This window comes from Siniperca chuatsi, linkage group LG17, assembly GCF_020085105.1.
Source record: "Siniperca chuatsi isolate FFG_IHB_CAS linkage group LG17, ASM2008510v1, whole genome shotgun sequence".
Taxonomy (NCBI): domain Eukaryota; kingdom Metazoa; phylum Chordata; class Actinopteri; order Centrarchiformes; family Sinipercidae; genus Siniperca; species Siniperca chuatsi.
The window spans coordinates 24,171,115-24,186,907 of record NC_058058.1 but is presented as its reverse complement, the minus strand read 5'-3'; the positions used below and the strand labels follow the sequence as shown (position 1 = coordinate 24,186,907).

Sequence of the window (15,793 nt, the reverse complement as noted above, 5' to 3'; positions counted from 1 at the left end):
AATGCATACAGATGGAGAGGGAGAGGAGGAGAGAGGAAAGAGGTGCATCATGGGAAGTCTCCTCTGCAAAGAAGCTAACATTGGAGAAATACAGTACACGTGCCGCAGCATTCTGGATCAACTGGAGAGTCTTAAGGGACTTATTCAGGCAGCCGGATAATAAGGAATTGCAATAGTCCAACCTAGAAGTAACAAATGCATGCACAAATTTTACGGCATCATTTTGAGACAGGATGTGCCTGATTTTTGCAGTGTTACATAGGTTAAAGAAGGCAGTCCTTGAAGTTTGTTTCATGTGGGAGTTAAAGCATAAATCCTGATCAAAGATAAGTCCCAGGTTCCTTACGGTGCTGCTGGAGGCCAGGGCAATGCCATCTAGAGCAACTATATCTTTAGATAATGTGTCTCGGAGGTGTTTGGGGCCAAGTACAATAACTTTTTTGTTTTGTCAGAGTTTAACATCAGAAAATTGCAGGTCATCTAGGTTTTTATGTCCTTAAGGCATGCTTGAAGTTTAGCTAACTGGTTAGTTTCATCTGGCTTGATCGCTAGATATAATTGGGTATTATCCGCATAACAATGAAAGTTTATGGAGTGTTTCTTAATAATATTAATGCCTGTAGTAGAGATGATAGGAAGTAAGGTTCATGCTTGGCGTCTTAACCCCTAAGCCACGAGGGCGCCCCATGCCTACTAGTGAAATATGTCAAACGCAGACTTTGACAGATTTCAGGAAATGGAGTTTTAATTTTAATTTTGGCAGTAGCAATGCATTTTCAAACAAAATGAAACATTTAAACTAAATGTTTTAACATTTAGTTTAAATGTTTTCAATATAATATTGTCGGTCTTGGACCTGGTACAAAAATGACTGCACAAATTTTCTCAGAAGCTTATCTCAAAAACAACTAAATCAGTGTGAGCTTTCATGTCACTTAACATTCTAATCTAATGTTTTCCTTCACACCGTCTCTTCCTCAGGCAGCTGTTTGTCTCCAGTGCTGCTGTGGAAATGAAACATTCTCTGCATTCCTGACTCTCAGCCGCCTCCAATGAGGTCACTGCCTAGGCCCCTGGGCCCATTCACAGCAACTCTCTGCAGCAGCAGCATCATCATCGTCATTATTTCCCCAACTATGCAGCCAGAAGTAGCACAGATGAGTCAACAGCGCACTCATACAGTACATCTGGTGATATATCTGAGCTGTAAAAGGATTTAATTGTGCTGTGAGGTGTTTTTGGAGCAATCAACAGATTTCAGTAGGCTGAAACAATTCCTTTATTCATTAGGCTGTACCTCTCTACTGAGCCAACTTGTATGACAAAAACCCATGCTTGGTCCTGATTAGTCTGTGGAGAGCACTTACTGATTTTCCCCTATGGCCTTGCAATCAGTGTAGGATCAGGATGAAACAGCCCAACTCTCCCCTGACAACTCCCACATCAGTAAATTGCTTACTAAAATCCTCACATCACTCTTTGACTCCTGACATATGCTATATTTATGTGCTGAGTGACAAATTTTTCAAATGTGAGGTGCTCATTGGCAGTTCTAGACCAATTTTACTTGGGGGGGGGGGCAGGCTCGGGCCAGTTGTTTTGTCAGAGGGGCATATTCGACCGGGGACAAAAGAGACAAAGACAGTGTTCAAGCTTTCAAAATGATTTGTTCAGTATATAAAGTAATAGCACACAAAAAAAACAACATAAATTACCATGATTGTTATATGTTTCATTTACTTACAGTTATAGTTACAATTTTATTAAATTACAATATTGAAAACAAAATAAAAGACATTCCTGTTAGCTTCAGCTCAAGGCTCAATGAACAATAAAAGCTCTACTGTACGAGAGGGGCCCTGCATCCCAGTCTGTATTTTCCTTTCTAGAATTTCACATTACATCAACTGTATTCTGCGTTTTTTGTGATTGCTCAGTCTCTCATCGGTTATGCTGGACCTGAGGTAAGTTTTCAGCAGCTTCAGAGTAGAAAAACTCCGCTCACAAGAAGCAGTACGCTCTGGGATTGCAACTGCTATTTTGAGTCTGAAGAGCTCAAAAAACACTTCTCTATACGGCTCACTAACAGTACCAACTCTACTGTACTACAGGGGCTCTGCATCCCAGTCTGTATTTTACTTTGTAGAATTTGGCTGAACTGATGTAGTTCATGCCCAAAGTCATCAATATTTGAATCATACAATCAAGAAAATTAAAACAGAGCTGTCTCTTTCAGAAATGCATCACTTTTGGGGTTCATTATGTCACAGTTTGTTATTGAAAACCATCTGTTAAGCTCCTTGAGCATCTGATCAATGACGGGGTCGAAAAAGGCTGCACGAAACCTGTCTTTATCTGGTTCTGACTCTCTGACCAACAGTAGTCAGTACACAGTGTTCACCGAGTGAAGTCATTCAATGTCTGAACTAAAGCTTCAACTAAATCAACAGCTTTTGAAAAGTCAAGTGATGAAGACTGTAGCATATCAGAGAGAAGTTTTCCAAACACTTAACGGAGAACAAGATGCACAGTGAATTCAAGATTTATTTGTGGCAGCAGACTTCCAGCCTCAATACATCCTTTCACCATTCCATTCTTGGGCTATCTCTTGCAGTACTCGCTTAAGGGCAGGCAATCTATCCATAATGTTTCGTAGAGCTATAAATCGACATGCCCATCGTGTCGCTTAACCGCTGGAGTTCTCTTGGTGCACCTTCGTACATCTCTCTTTGTATAGTTAGCCATTTAGGATGGACATATGACCCAGATGTCAATACATATAGTTTTTCAAGTAGGGAGAACAACTCCTCTGCCTCTGGGACAGCTTTGACTGTATCTACTCAAACTAAATTTGGACAGTGGGCATTGCAATGGATGTAAAAGGCATATTTCGCTTGCTCTTTGATTCTAGCCTGGACCCTGGAATGCTTACCATTCATGACGGCTGCACCGTCATATGCTTGGCCTATAAGGTTGTTTTCGTATTCTAGACCATGACTTTCCAATATGTGGATTATGATTTCAGTAAGCCCTGGTGCATCGAGCCTCTTGGCAGGTTCAAAATGGAAAAAACACTTGCTCCGTTGAAATAGTACCTGAGTAATAGAGATGTGTGTTCTGTTTTTTTACATCTTTTGTTTCATCTGCCATGATGCTGAAGACTAAACTGTTTTTCACTTCTTCTGTAATTTCGATTGGAACCTTGTCTGCCAAACAATCCAGAACCTCATCCTGGATGAGTTTGCTTGTGTACTTTGCATTATATATGGAAGTCAACCTTTTTAACAGCTTTGTCATGGTTCTTATTTGCCATGTTCTTATTAACTTTTACAGAGGAGCCATAAAAATTCATCCTCAGCACTGATCTACTGTACTGTATATCATTTTTTGTAGCATAAAGGGAACTACAAAACAAAATCTCATTATACAAGCCTGTGTTGTAAAATGATCAATAAATCTATCTGGTATCTTGTATCTTGTTAGCAGTTGTCTCTAGAATTGCTGTGAAGTTCCCTTTTTTATTGTTGTCGTTTTATCGTTGTTTTCATATATTCCCGATTTTCTCCAACCAGTTATGTTCCTTGTTTAGGACATTTGCCAGTGTTACATTAGTTGTAACAGCTCTCTGATAGTACCTCCATGTAATCATTGCTTGTTTGTGCCACTCAGACTTGGCATGGATTGCAAAACCCCGCCCTCTGTAGGTTGCCTTCTTCCAGTTTTTGAATCCAGATGGTGAGTCAGATACTGTGTCTGTGCTATTAGGAGGGCTAAAATGTCTGCAGGCGTAACAGTACGCAGAGTCTGATAGTTTAGAATACTCGAGCTAGGGGTGAATGTTGTACCAGGCCGCCTTGAAGCTCCTCCTGTTCCCCAACACAACAAGGTCTTTAGAAACAATTTCAAGTTTGGCTGCATCGATGGGTCTTCTTTACATTTGCTGTTATCTGTGGAGAAAGACAAACTATATATATATATATATATATATATATATATATATATATAAAGCACATATACTATAGCAATCAAGAAACACCAATGGGATATTTATCAATGACATGAGGGAGAATTTGATTAATCTCAATCATAAGACTACATAGCTCTACATGGACACACCAACACACCATATGAACTGTAATTACACTGCTTTACAAGCAGGCAGATATTTTTTCAGCATCACAAACCTGATGGTCCAGTGCTTGTGGATGCACATGATGTATCCCCTGTTTGTGTCTCCCACTCTGCTTGTATGTCACCCTCAGCCTCACTCTCCGGTCTCATCTGTCTCTCCTTCCTGCTCTCTGGCTTTCTCGCTCTCCACTTCCTGCTGTTTCTCTTCAGCTCTCTCTGGATCATCTGGATCTATCTCAATGTCTGCCTCATCATTGTTTTTATTTGTGGGGGCGAAATAGGACATAATGTCCTTTTCTTTTCATTTTGATGATAACTAATGAGCAAAAACAACAGAGAAGAATGCATAACACTTCAGCAACCCACAATATTAACAAACTGTTGCTGGCTTGCTTTAATTAATTGTTGTTGTGGTAGCCTTTGCTCTTATATTTCACTATATAGCAAAACTGATGAAGATGAAAGTATAGCATGCCATCAACTCAGGCTAACCATTCACGAAGAGAGAAATTTTCTTATTAACACTATAGCAAAGCTTACAACAAGTATTAATGCAAGCAAACTGTTAGCTGTTTACACTGGTTGAGGCTACATGAGGCAGCAACTCACCCCTGATTAGCAGTCCTCTGTTTTCCAGCAGAATTCCATGGCGTCAGACAGGACGTGGGGACTGTCTTCCAAGCTGCTTCACACTCGACTGCAATCCGACTCAGAGCACGCTGAAGGTCAGAGGTCGATGATGTAAGGAGAACTACATCATCGGCAAAAAGCGAAGATGCAGTCGGTGAAAATCACAAACAAAAAGGTACAGCCTTGGCAGAGGTCAACAACCACTGAGAACAAAGTTGACTTACTTCTGAAAATGCAAAAGTAGGCAGGGTTTGAACTTCTCTCAAGCACTTTTTTCCCCCTTCATTCATCTGCCTCCATCACTTTTCGTATGTGCAACCAGGCGTAACACCGTGAATGCCTTCAAAAAGTGACTGTCGAAACGAAAGTGTGCGCTATTATCCCCTTTGATATGATTAATCTTGTCTCACCCCTCCCTATGACTGCAGGCTTTTTGTTTGCCTTTGAGTGCAGCCATTGCTCGCATGACACTTTGTAAGAACTGGTTCTTTGACAGCATGTGGAACCTTAAGTAAGACGTCTCCCTTTTTTGAAACAGGAAAACAGAAACAGTTCTTACTAAAATAGAAAATATACTTTAAAAACAGGAAACATTAGAAATAAAGGGCTGTCATTACTATAAGCCTGTTCCAAATAAATAAAGAATTGAGAATTTACATATTTAATACATAAATATCTTTTCTACTATCACTAATTAATATCTTACACAAACAGAGTTCTGTATTCTGTATATGTACATAAGATTTGACATCTCACATGACAAAACTGTTACATACGTTATATCTAAATATTCAATATCAAACAAGTAAAAAGCAGTGGTGAGAGTTGATGCTGTGTAAATTTTCCACCCCAAATGGTGTTCTTATGCTGTGTTGCCATAGAAGCCTGATTCAATGTGTAATTGCTAATGGGCTCATTAGTGAGAGATGTGAGAGGGGCAAGGGAAATGTCCAGTGTTGTGATGTAGCTTCTCTTCATGTTAACTGTGCTATTTCGACGTAATTAGATGCTCTTTAAGGTATTTTGTGCATTAACATAGTCTTTGGTTGGTTTAGAGAGAAATGGAATTTCAGCTGGTATATGCATATCAGAAGGCAGAAGGTGATTGCGGTCCTTAATGTTTACCAATTACTGTACATTTTCAAATTCAAAATGAACATAGAAAACCATAGAATTGAGTTCACTTTTCTAAATCTTCTAATTCTGCTCTTGGAAATGTGGCAATTGAGGTTTGTTCTCATCAATGCCATAACAAAAACAGCAGCAGCAGCCTCAAGCCTCAGCATCACTTGATGCATCCTCACCTGAGAAAAAACACACAGTTCTGAGCATGTGAGTGCTCAAGGAGCAAACAAAGGACACTGTGTGAAGTGCTGTGGATAAACATGTGGACCTGTACACATGAGTGTGTTGACTGTGGGTCAAAGGAATAAGAGGAGAGAAGGTGTGTATAAAAAAGCATTCCAAGAAGGATTTCGTGGACCGAGCTTGTTCTGATGACATATACTTGGTTTCATAGAATCTATAGCCTTCATAATAATAACTTACTACTGGGAATAACAAACTATTAGCATCTTAATTCTTTTGAATAGCCTATTTTGTTTGAGTAATCTCAAAATTTTCAACCAGACCTATACTGTTTCAAAATTAAAATCAGACTGTTTAAGTTGTGGTAGTATTTAGTCCAAACAGTTTTACAGCATGACATTTAATTTCCTTTGTAGTCAACATTAGCTGTTTGATTACTTTAGATGCAGAAAACATAATGGAGTTTGAGTGCACACAGTTGGTAGCCATGACTGAGAAGGGTCAGTGGTTAATGTCTTGCCATTTTAAATAACCAGAACAAAGAGAGTGTAGATACTACATAGCAGATGGACAGGACCAGTAGAAAAGAATTCATTTGAGGGTTAGCTACCCAGGTGTTTGATTCTCTGCCTTCATCACGTTTCAGATTGGTTTGATTTCAGCACACTTTAACCGGCATTAGCCTTTTTTGCAGAAGGTGAACTGTTCCCAGAACGTAAGAACTTTCTCAAAAACTCAAGTACTTTATCCCCTTATCCTCCAGAGGAACCAATTTTGTTTCCTTGGCCATAGCTCTGATATCCACTGTGACCATGCTTTTTTTGTTTTGCCTTTTGTTTGGTTTTGTTTTGGGGTTGTTTTTTTTTTTGCTACTTGGGAGCAGAAGTCCACACCAAGCTGAAAATCATACATTTTTGATGTTTGGAGCTGTGTTTGCAATAATTTTACCTTGCGGACCATTGTTAAACACACTTCATTCAAACACAATAAAACTAGTTAGTATTTTTTTTTTACAGTCATCACTGACATTTTACAACTAATTATGTTATCCATATGTTATACAGTTTTCAGATCTGCCTGTCAGTCCTAGGTACTGCTTGGATTTTCTGTGGTGCAAGTCCATGTAGGTGCTTTTTAATGTAGTGGGCAGATTGCATTCATCACCTGTGTAGTGCCCACATACACTCTGTACACTGAATAAATCAAAGGCACAGAGTTAAGTTGTAAGTGCTACATTAAGTAAATTAGAACCATATAATTTTCAGGACTACATTCATCTGCTGAAAGTGGAAAGTTTCTCTGTGCTCACTGAAAATCTGATTTTAAGGGGTGGGCCTACGAGCATGATTTAGTTAGTTAATCCAATTTGCAACTTATACAAGTGTGATGTAGAAACTTAAAGCCGCCAGTGCACATACACTGAGGACTTATAGTGAAATAGGAGCAAAATTTGCATATTCATAGATTCTGGAATTTTTAAGGAGGTTTGTAATATGGAAATGATACATTTTTTTGCAGAAAAAACATATCAGACACATATTATTGTTCCAAGCAGACTATTTGTACATATGTAATAATATATGTCTGGAGGGGATCTTTAAAATGAAGTTGTAATGAAAATGAGTGAAATGTTTCTTAAAGCAGTAGTTCAACATTTTGGTAACTCTTGCTTTCTAGATGAGAAGATGATAACAAATATGCCATATGGAGAGGCAGCTGAGTTTGCAGACTTAGCTAACATTAGCTGCCGTTGCCTGACAAATTAAGGTTACAGTTCGTACGCCAAATTTTGCACATTTTCAATAAACTGATCGCTCAGCTTGTACCCCCTGCAGAGGAGGATCCACATGGATGTCCCACCATGGATCTTATACTTGCTGGGAATAACACATAAAAAGCATAAGCCACTTTTTGCCTTGTCTCACTGTTGCCACAGAAGAAGAAGAAGTGACTTCCGCTCCACTGAAGAGATGAAAAATAGCGGCAGACGAAACATCAGATCTGTGTGGAGCGATGAGGAGACTGTAACCTTCCTCAAATTAGTACACAAAACAAACTGAAATCTCATATTTCCATCATGTTTTCAACAGTTTTCCACTGTTTGACGTTTGAGGCCTCAGGCCCTGTGATTATGTTGTTTTGGGTTATGGGGCACTAGATGTTCCTAACTTAAGATAGAAGTGTCCCAGAAGTCTCTGTTCTTCTTATACTGATAGTTTGGGATGGAGACAGTCTCTTTCTGTGTCTCATCTTTAGATGATGTAACCTGTAAATCACCACCCACTGTTCTGGTATAAGAAGTGTACCTTTTGGATGCAAAGTTAAGTATTGTGTTGGCTGTGCCCATGTGTACATGCTGCCACATTGCTTCTCTGTCGACAGATTTGTTTGTAATAAATCCATATATTCATGTAACGACGGCTGGGGCTCATTGACTTGTTCCTTTATTCAACTGAGGACCTCTCTTCAGTAAAAGTTTTTCTTCAACACTCACAAATCATTTGCAAATCTTGTTTTCATTTGTGGATCATGAAACATGGAACAGGAGGAAACAGCTAACGAGACATAAGCCCCCTTAAATCCTTGTCATTTGAATTTTTGTACGAATTTAAAAAACAAGATATAAAGAGTTAATTAGTTTAGAGGCGTTTGTAGGCCTATTTTATTACTTTCAGACAGAACCAGGCTAGCTGTTTCGCCCTGTTTCCAGTCTTTGTGCTAAGCTAACAGGCTGCTAACATTTACGGTACAGACATCAGTGGTATCAATCTTCTCATGTAACGCTCAACAAGAAAGCGAATAAGCACACTACTATTGTTTTAAGATTCATTTCATTCATTTTCATTACAACTTCACTTCAACTTTCACTTCATTTAAATACTCTGTTGGTCTTTTTCAGAAAACTCCTCCTCCTCCTTCAGAAAACATACAGGAAATGATGAATTTTACATCTCCACTTTGTTTGGAATAGATAGTTAATAGCCAGCATGGCAGATAAAAGCAGTAATTATAGAAAGTCGAACTTCAATGACAGAAAAAGAAATAGGAAAATAATTCACAGCACTGCCAACACATTGATTGACAGGTGATCTCTGGGTAGTGCAGTGCAAAAACATAACAGCGATGAGCCTTAGCACCAAAGATGGGAGTTAAATAACAACAGTTCTTTGGGATTACTACTTTAAATGGTTTAACAGGAAAAATATTAAATATACAGTAGGTTTCCAGGAGGGGGGCCTCTTTGGATTCAGGCCACACGTCCATCAGCTAAGTTGTGATGACTCATGCTGTTACACCATGCCTACGCTATCTATCCCTCTGCTGCACACCAGCTTTATCTGTTTCTGTCTTTCCCTTTCCATCCCTCACTGCTGTTGTCTCACACACACACACACACACACACACACACACACACATTTATGGACAAACTCTCCTCCCCCCTTATTCTGCAAGGCAAAAAGCTAGAACACAGCATTCTTCACTGCCACCAATCCGTGCCCTCATTTTAAACATATCTCCTGCCTAATTCACTTAGTTACATAACAGACAATTATACAACCAATTCAGCGCGCTCCTCAAAGACTAGCCTCACAAGGGCACTCCAAGCGCAGCAGTAAGCAGGGCACTGGTGATAGGGGGAAGAGGAAGAAATGTGTAAGTAATTTTAATAAAGAGATGGAATACAGTTAAGACCCATCATGGACTAATGATAGGAAATGAATAACGGGGGAGGGAAGGAGCCGGTGTGAAATTGTCAATTAGGATTTTCTTCCTGTGGTGACTAGAGGGAATTCAATAAGCCAGAGGCAATAGCAGACCACTTCTATATGGAGTTCACAGAGGCCTGCTTCTCCCTCTCTGTGAGCTAAAGCTCTACAAGCTAAAGGCAAACTGCAGATTATAAGATCAGCTTTAATGAAGGCAGTGAAGTGGTCATGGAGGAGGTTTTTAATTATATAGTTAATTTCATCGATCTCTGTAGTTTGACTGATGACATATTTATTATGATTTTTTTGGGGTATTTGCAGATCACATCCAAATTGACTCTAATGGCACTTTTTGATCATATTTCACAATATGTAGTATACCTAACATTTTCCAGCCTGTGATCATTTTCAAGAGTTCAGATGCTGATTCAGGTCGAATATATAGAAATAATTTCATTTTTCTAATTACAGTTATCTTACTTAGCAGACAGACAGTTAGAGACTAGCTGGTGGTGGAGCATTTGGCAGCTAAAGTGCCAGATATTTCCCTCAGGAGTTGGTACAGACCAAAAACAGAGCTAAAAGAGAGTGAATATTGGACTTATATTTGCCAAGTGTCCAAAACACAACTCCAAATGAATGGTAATATTGCTCCATAACTGCTGGATGTGCAAATAAGCAAATGTTTGGTAACAAGTTGACCACATCAACTTGGAAGATGATGATATTTCTACATTGTGTTGTATTCTTGTTTCCGCTGCCCCCAAGTGATAAAAAAAAATCTGTTGCCCATTAGCTCGTTAGCTTAGTGCTTAATGGTGCACAATGGCCAACAAAATGTCAGGGAGGAGTAAACATAACAGTAGAGAGAAAGTAGAGAGAAGCTCCAGGAGCTATTGTGACAACAACAAGCACTAGCCTGGCCAAGCCAGCTAAAGTAGTTCACTAGCCCTGCGAGTAGTAATAATAATAAAACTTTATTTATAGAGCACTTATCAAAACAAAGTACAAAGTGCTTCACAACAAGAGAAATAAAATACTACAGTGAATAATGAAATATAAAGACAAAAACAGGTGTGATGTGATCATACCTCTTGGTCCTGGTTAACAGCCTAGCAGCTGAGTTCTGTACATTCTGCAGTCGTGTCAAGTTTTTTGATTAAGGCAAGTGAACAGGCTGTTACAATAATCAAGGCGTGGGGAAATAAAAGCATGTACAACAGTTTCTGCATCTGTAAGATTTAAAATAGATCGGATTTTTGCAATATTTCTGAGGTGATAAAAACATGATTGGACAAGCTTAGTGATATGTTGCTCAAAATATAAATTGCTATCAAACAGGACACCAAGATTTCTTGCAACAGGCTTGATATGTTGTGACAGGTTACCAGTAGATGGCAGTATGTGTTTAGTGATGTGTTGGGGCCCAATAACAAAGATTTCAGTTTTATTTGAGTTGAGCTGAAGAAAATTTATCGACATCCAGTTTTTTAATGTCAGACAGGCATTCCTGCAGAGAACTCAGCATACTAAGGTCAGTGGGCTTGACAGGGAGGTACAACTGTGTGTCATCCGCATAACAATGAAAAGAAATAAGACGGTGTAGTCCCTCATTCGTCCAGGAATGCTCCATCGTAGAAAAGGTTTCAATCGTAGTCATCTGGACACTGTTTTCAGAATCAAGACGTTTCGGCTCCCATCCGGAAGTCATTCTCAATTGTGTGAATTGTGTGAATCCACAACTGAGAATGACTTCCGGATGGGAGGCAAAACGTCTTGATTCTGAAAACAGTGTCCAGATGACTATGATTGAAACCTTTTCTACAATGAAAAGAAATCCTATGTCACCCAAGGGGAGCATATATAAGGAGAAAAGTATTGGTCCCAGAATTGAACCTTGAGGCACACCATACTTGATATGGGAGAAGGATGACATGAAGTTATTAATGCTGACACAGAATTTCCCATTGGACAGATAAGATGAGAACCAGTCTAGTGCAGTGCCAGATATGCCCACCCAGTGCCTCAGTCTATTTAAAAGAATGCCATGATCAATTGTGTCAAAGACAGCACTTAAATCCAGCAGCACAAGAATTGAGCACATGCCTGTGTCGCCATTCATTAAAAGGTCATTAGTGACTTTGAGAAGGGCTGTCTCAGTGCTGTGGTGCTGACGAAAGCCAGATTGGGACTTTTCAAAGGTATTATTGTTTTCCACAGCAGCAAGAAGCTGCTTAGATACAAGTTTTTCGAGAATCTTTGAAATAAAAGGCAGTTTGGAGATTGGGCAATAGTTATCCAGGAGGGTAGGATCAAGCCCAGGTTTCTTTAGGACTAGCTGGACACAAGCAGTTTTAAAGTAATATGGGACGCAGCCAGTAGACAGCGAGCTGTTAAAAATAATTTGTAAAAGGGGCGCAATACAATCCATAACTTCCAATAAAAAGCTAGTTGGGATTTTGTCCAGAGGGCTGGAGGATACTCTCATAAGAGACATGATGTCTGCGAGTTCAGGCAGAGTAACAGCAGAAAAATTGCTCAATGAATCCCCGAGCGGGTGATCCACATCCAAAAAGGCAGGGTTGGGAGTGATACCAGATCATATTAACTCCACCTTACCAGCAAAGTGCAAAAGAAACTTTTCACAATCAGCATCACAATCAGCAGGGGCACAAGGAGAGACTGGGTTAACTAACTGATCCACTTAAATAGGAATCTGGGGTGGGCAGAAATAAGTGCAGAGAAATGACATGTTCTTGCATCCTTCACCATCCTATTATAAAGGAGTAATAACTCTTTCATGGCCACAAAGTGGACCTGCAGACCTGATTTCTTCCATCTGCTTTCTGCTCTTCTGCATTTCCTTTTACAGCTTCGAATACTATTATTTAACCATGGCATAGTTGAGTAGCGAGCGAAGGTGACTTTTTGATATGTGTACTGAAACACGGTCTGTTCCACTCCATCCTGAAATTAACTGAGCTCCTCCACTGTTTTCATGCTGATGGCCATGAGCTTCCCACTGCTCACCCACAACAGAGCCTAACATTCCTGGGAACATGTGATTTTCCCCTCTGCTTCCCTTCCCTGCCCCCACCTCCCGACCTCCCTGACCACCCAGACACAAGACCACAGAGCTGTTACTCCCTGGAAAACAGCCCGACTAAGCAGTAGGAGGCCTGCAACTGCAGAGAGAATAACTTAAAATGTGCTAAATGGTTTCTGATATCACAGACAATATTAAAGGGGCAATATGTAAGAATTGAACTACTCTCCACCTGTTGAATTCATACTCCAAAAAAATAGGGGGCAGGATATCACATATCAGGTCATAACCAAGGTGTCAAAAATGAAGCCAACCTGGAAGTGCAAAAAACTTCTGATCCCAAGAAGGACCGGACCAGCGCTAAAGCTTAGACCCTGTGGCAGGGTCACACAGGATTACCACTGCAGCTACAACTATTCCAAATAATACTACAACTACCACCTACTACCTGCTGCTACTATTTTACTACTACTATTATTGCTACTAATACTACTACAAGGATTTCTATTGCTACTGCTATACTGCTTCTATTAATACTACCAATGCTGTTACTGCAGTCACCACTATCCTGCTATTACTGCTGCTACTACTACTAATGCTGCTGCTATTTCTGTTGCTATTGCTAAATACTACTACTGCTCCTATTAATACTAACAATGCTACTGCTATTATTGCTGCTATCACTGCCTATCCCCAACTACTTCTACAACTGTAGCTACTACAACTGCTACTACCACTACTACCACTGCTACTACTGCTGCTGCTAATACTATTATTGCTACTAATACCACTGCTACTACTATTGCTGCTACTTTACTGCTGCTGCTGCTAACTATGCTGCTACTAACACTACCACTGCTGCTGCTAATACTACTACAGCTACTACTACTACTACTACTGCTATAACTATTGATACTAACACTGTTGTTGCTGCTGCTACCTTGCTACTTCTACAACCACTGCCACTACTACAACTGCTTGTTTACTACTAGTACTTTTATACTACTGCCATCACAGCTACTACCACTGCTGCTAACTACTACTACTACTATGACTATTGATGCTACTGTACATTTATTGTTGCTGCTGTTAACATGCCACTTATACTACTACAAAAAAAGAAATAAAACACAATAACAACTGGAGGCCATTTGTCCAGATGGATGTACAAATTGCTGGATGGAATGGTATAGTCTGCATCACTCCTAGCCAAAATGAAACAGCTGTGGTGCACCACACTCCAATCATGCACTGGACACCATATCCAAGAAGGTTACCAGGCCAGCTGTTAAAACGTAGCCACACATGCTTCTTTAAGAAAAAATCATATACCAGCCCACTTGTGGAATAACTTGATGTTACCAAGTTAGAAGAATTGAAGACGCAAGAATCTTGTTGATTTTGTGCTACTGCAACACAAGCAAAGGTCAAATAGGTTTTGTGGAGCAAGACAAGACACAATGTAACAGCCACAAATATTTTCCACAGTGTTTCTTAAGGTGGTAACTGATTTTATTGGATTAGGACTTAACTATATATCAGCACAATAATTACTTTAAATACTTTTTTTTTTTACAGTTGAACTTGTCAGTTTTGTATCTTGCCAAATGGCAAATAAAATGAAAATCCCAACCTAGGTGGTTTCTGGTCTCTTTACACCACAAAGATGGAAGATAAAGAAAAGAGCTTTTTCAGGGTAGATTATAGAACAGAATTTGATGATTTAATGCTGTTAAAGGGATGCTTTACATTTCACTCTTCAGATTTGATACAAACAGGTGGAGGAAACCTTTAACAAGTGACAAAACTTGATTTGGGCAAATTGTGAACCCAAGGTGTGTTAACTGCTCTATCGTGGTACATATGCAGTTAACAATGATAACATTGGCAGATTTATTACTCAAATTTCTTAGTAATTTTTGAAACAATGGGTTCTTGATTTCAGACAGAGGTAGACAAAAGCAGGCTTCTCATTTTTAACCAGCGACCATCAATGTTGCTGGCTGAAAAGTGTCCCTGGCAGATTTCATCCGCTAGCTAACTAATTAACATGAACTTGTTTTAAAATGAGAACCCTGTAAAAGGGTCTTAAATAGATGGCTACATAAATTATGCCATGCTGAAAGACTGAGGCTAAAGCTACATGTCCCTGTAAAAAGTCAGCATCCTCACCAGTTGATGATCCATGTAGAAGACATGGAAATAAAGAAACAGCATTGTTCGTGTGTTGTAAGGTAGCTAGTTAGCTCTAGCTCATTAGTATTAGAGAGCAGTATGATAAGGATGTAAGTTCTAACATAAACCTTTTCAGATGCTTACTGTTGAAAACAAGTTTGGGGTGAGGTATCAAGCTAACGTTAGCTGCTTAAGTTAGAGCAGACTAACATACAGTTAAATCCATTGCTTACACTTTTGCTCTTAAGTTTTAGGTTTTGGAAAGGCAACTTTTAAAAGAAGATATAATGCTCCAAGGTTTGACAGCCTTGTATGGCTATAAGCTATGATTGGGGAAAGAGAAAGGCTTTAGTCAATGATCAATTAGTAAGGGTAGGACACTCTTCTCTGTTGTTGTTGCTTTTGCATCTTTAAAAATGAGTGAGGTTTTTCATACAGTAAGTGTAGGTCACCTTCAATTTAGTCAAGTGTGTAAAACACAATGCAGTGAAGCCTCTACTTACCTTGAGCGGCTCTCAGCCCGCCTTAAAGAATTTCATCAGTCTGACTTTCAGTAGAGAATGATACAGGTATAGACAATCCAACACCGACACAGAAGGGTAAACACTTAAGCAATATTTCAGCTCAAACACAGTCTAAAATGTTGAAACGTTTTGCTAAAAAGGAAAAGTATTTTCTTATTCAGTTTTCTCATCTGTGGCTGTGGTTTGGGGGACTGTTTTTTCTGGTTTAACTGATATCTTTGCAGCCTCCCCCTCACCAGCTGCACAACAAGGGGACGACCAGCTCTGAATGT

At 39.5% G+C, this 15,793-nt stretch overlaps 1 long non-coding RNA gene across 2 annotated transcripts; it reads right to left on the bottom strand.

Moving 5' to 3' along the window:
- Nucleotides 1-1,603: 1,603 nt before the first annotated feature.
- Nucleotides 1,604-5,193, bottom strand: LOC122863978. Of its 2 annotated transcripts, none has more exons than XR_006375124.1 (4): nt 4,986-5,193; nt 4,741-4,882; nt 4,185-4,447; nt 1,604-3,964 (listed from the first exon to the last, which is right to left on the bottom strand). It is a non-coding gene; the product is annotated as an uncharacterized LOC122863978 (long non-coding RNA). The 2 variants fall into 2 exon arrangements; XR_006375125.1 differs by having other exon boundaries at nt 1,604-3,947.
- Between the last annotated feature and the right edge of the window lie 10,600 nt (nt 5,194-15,793).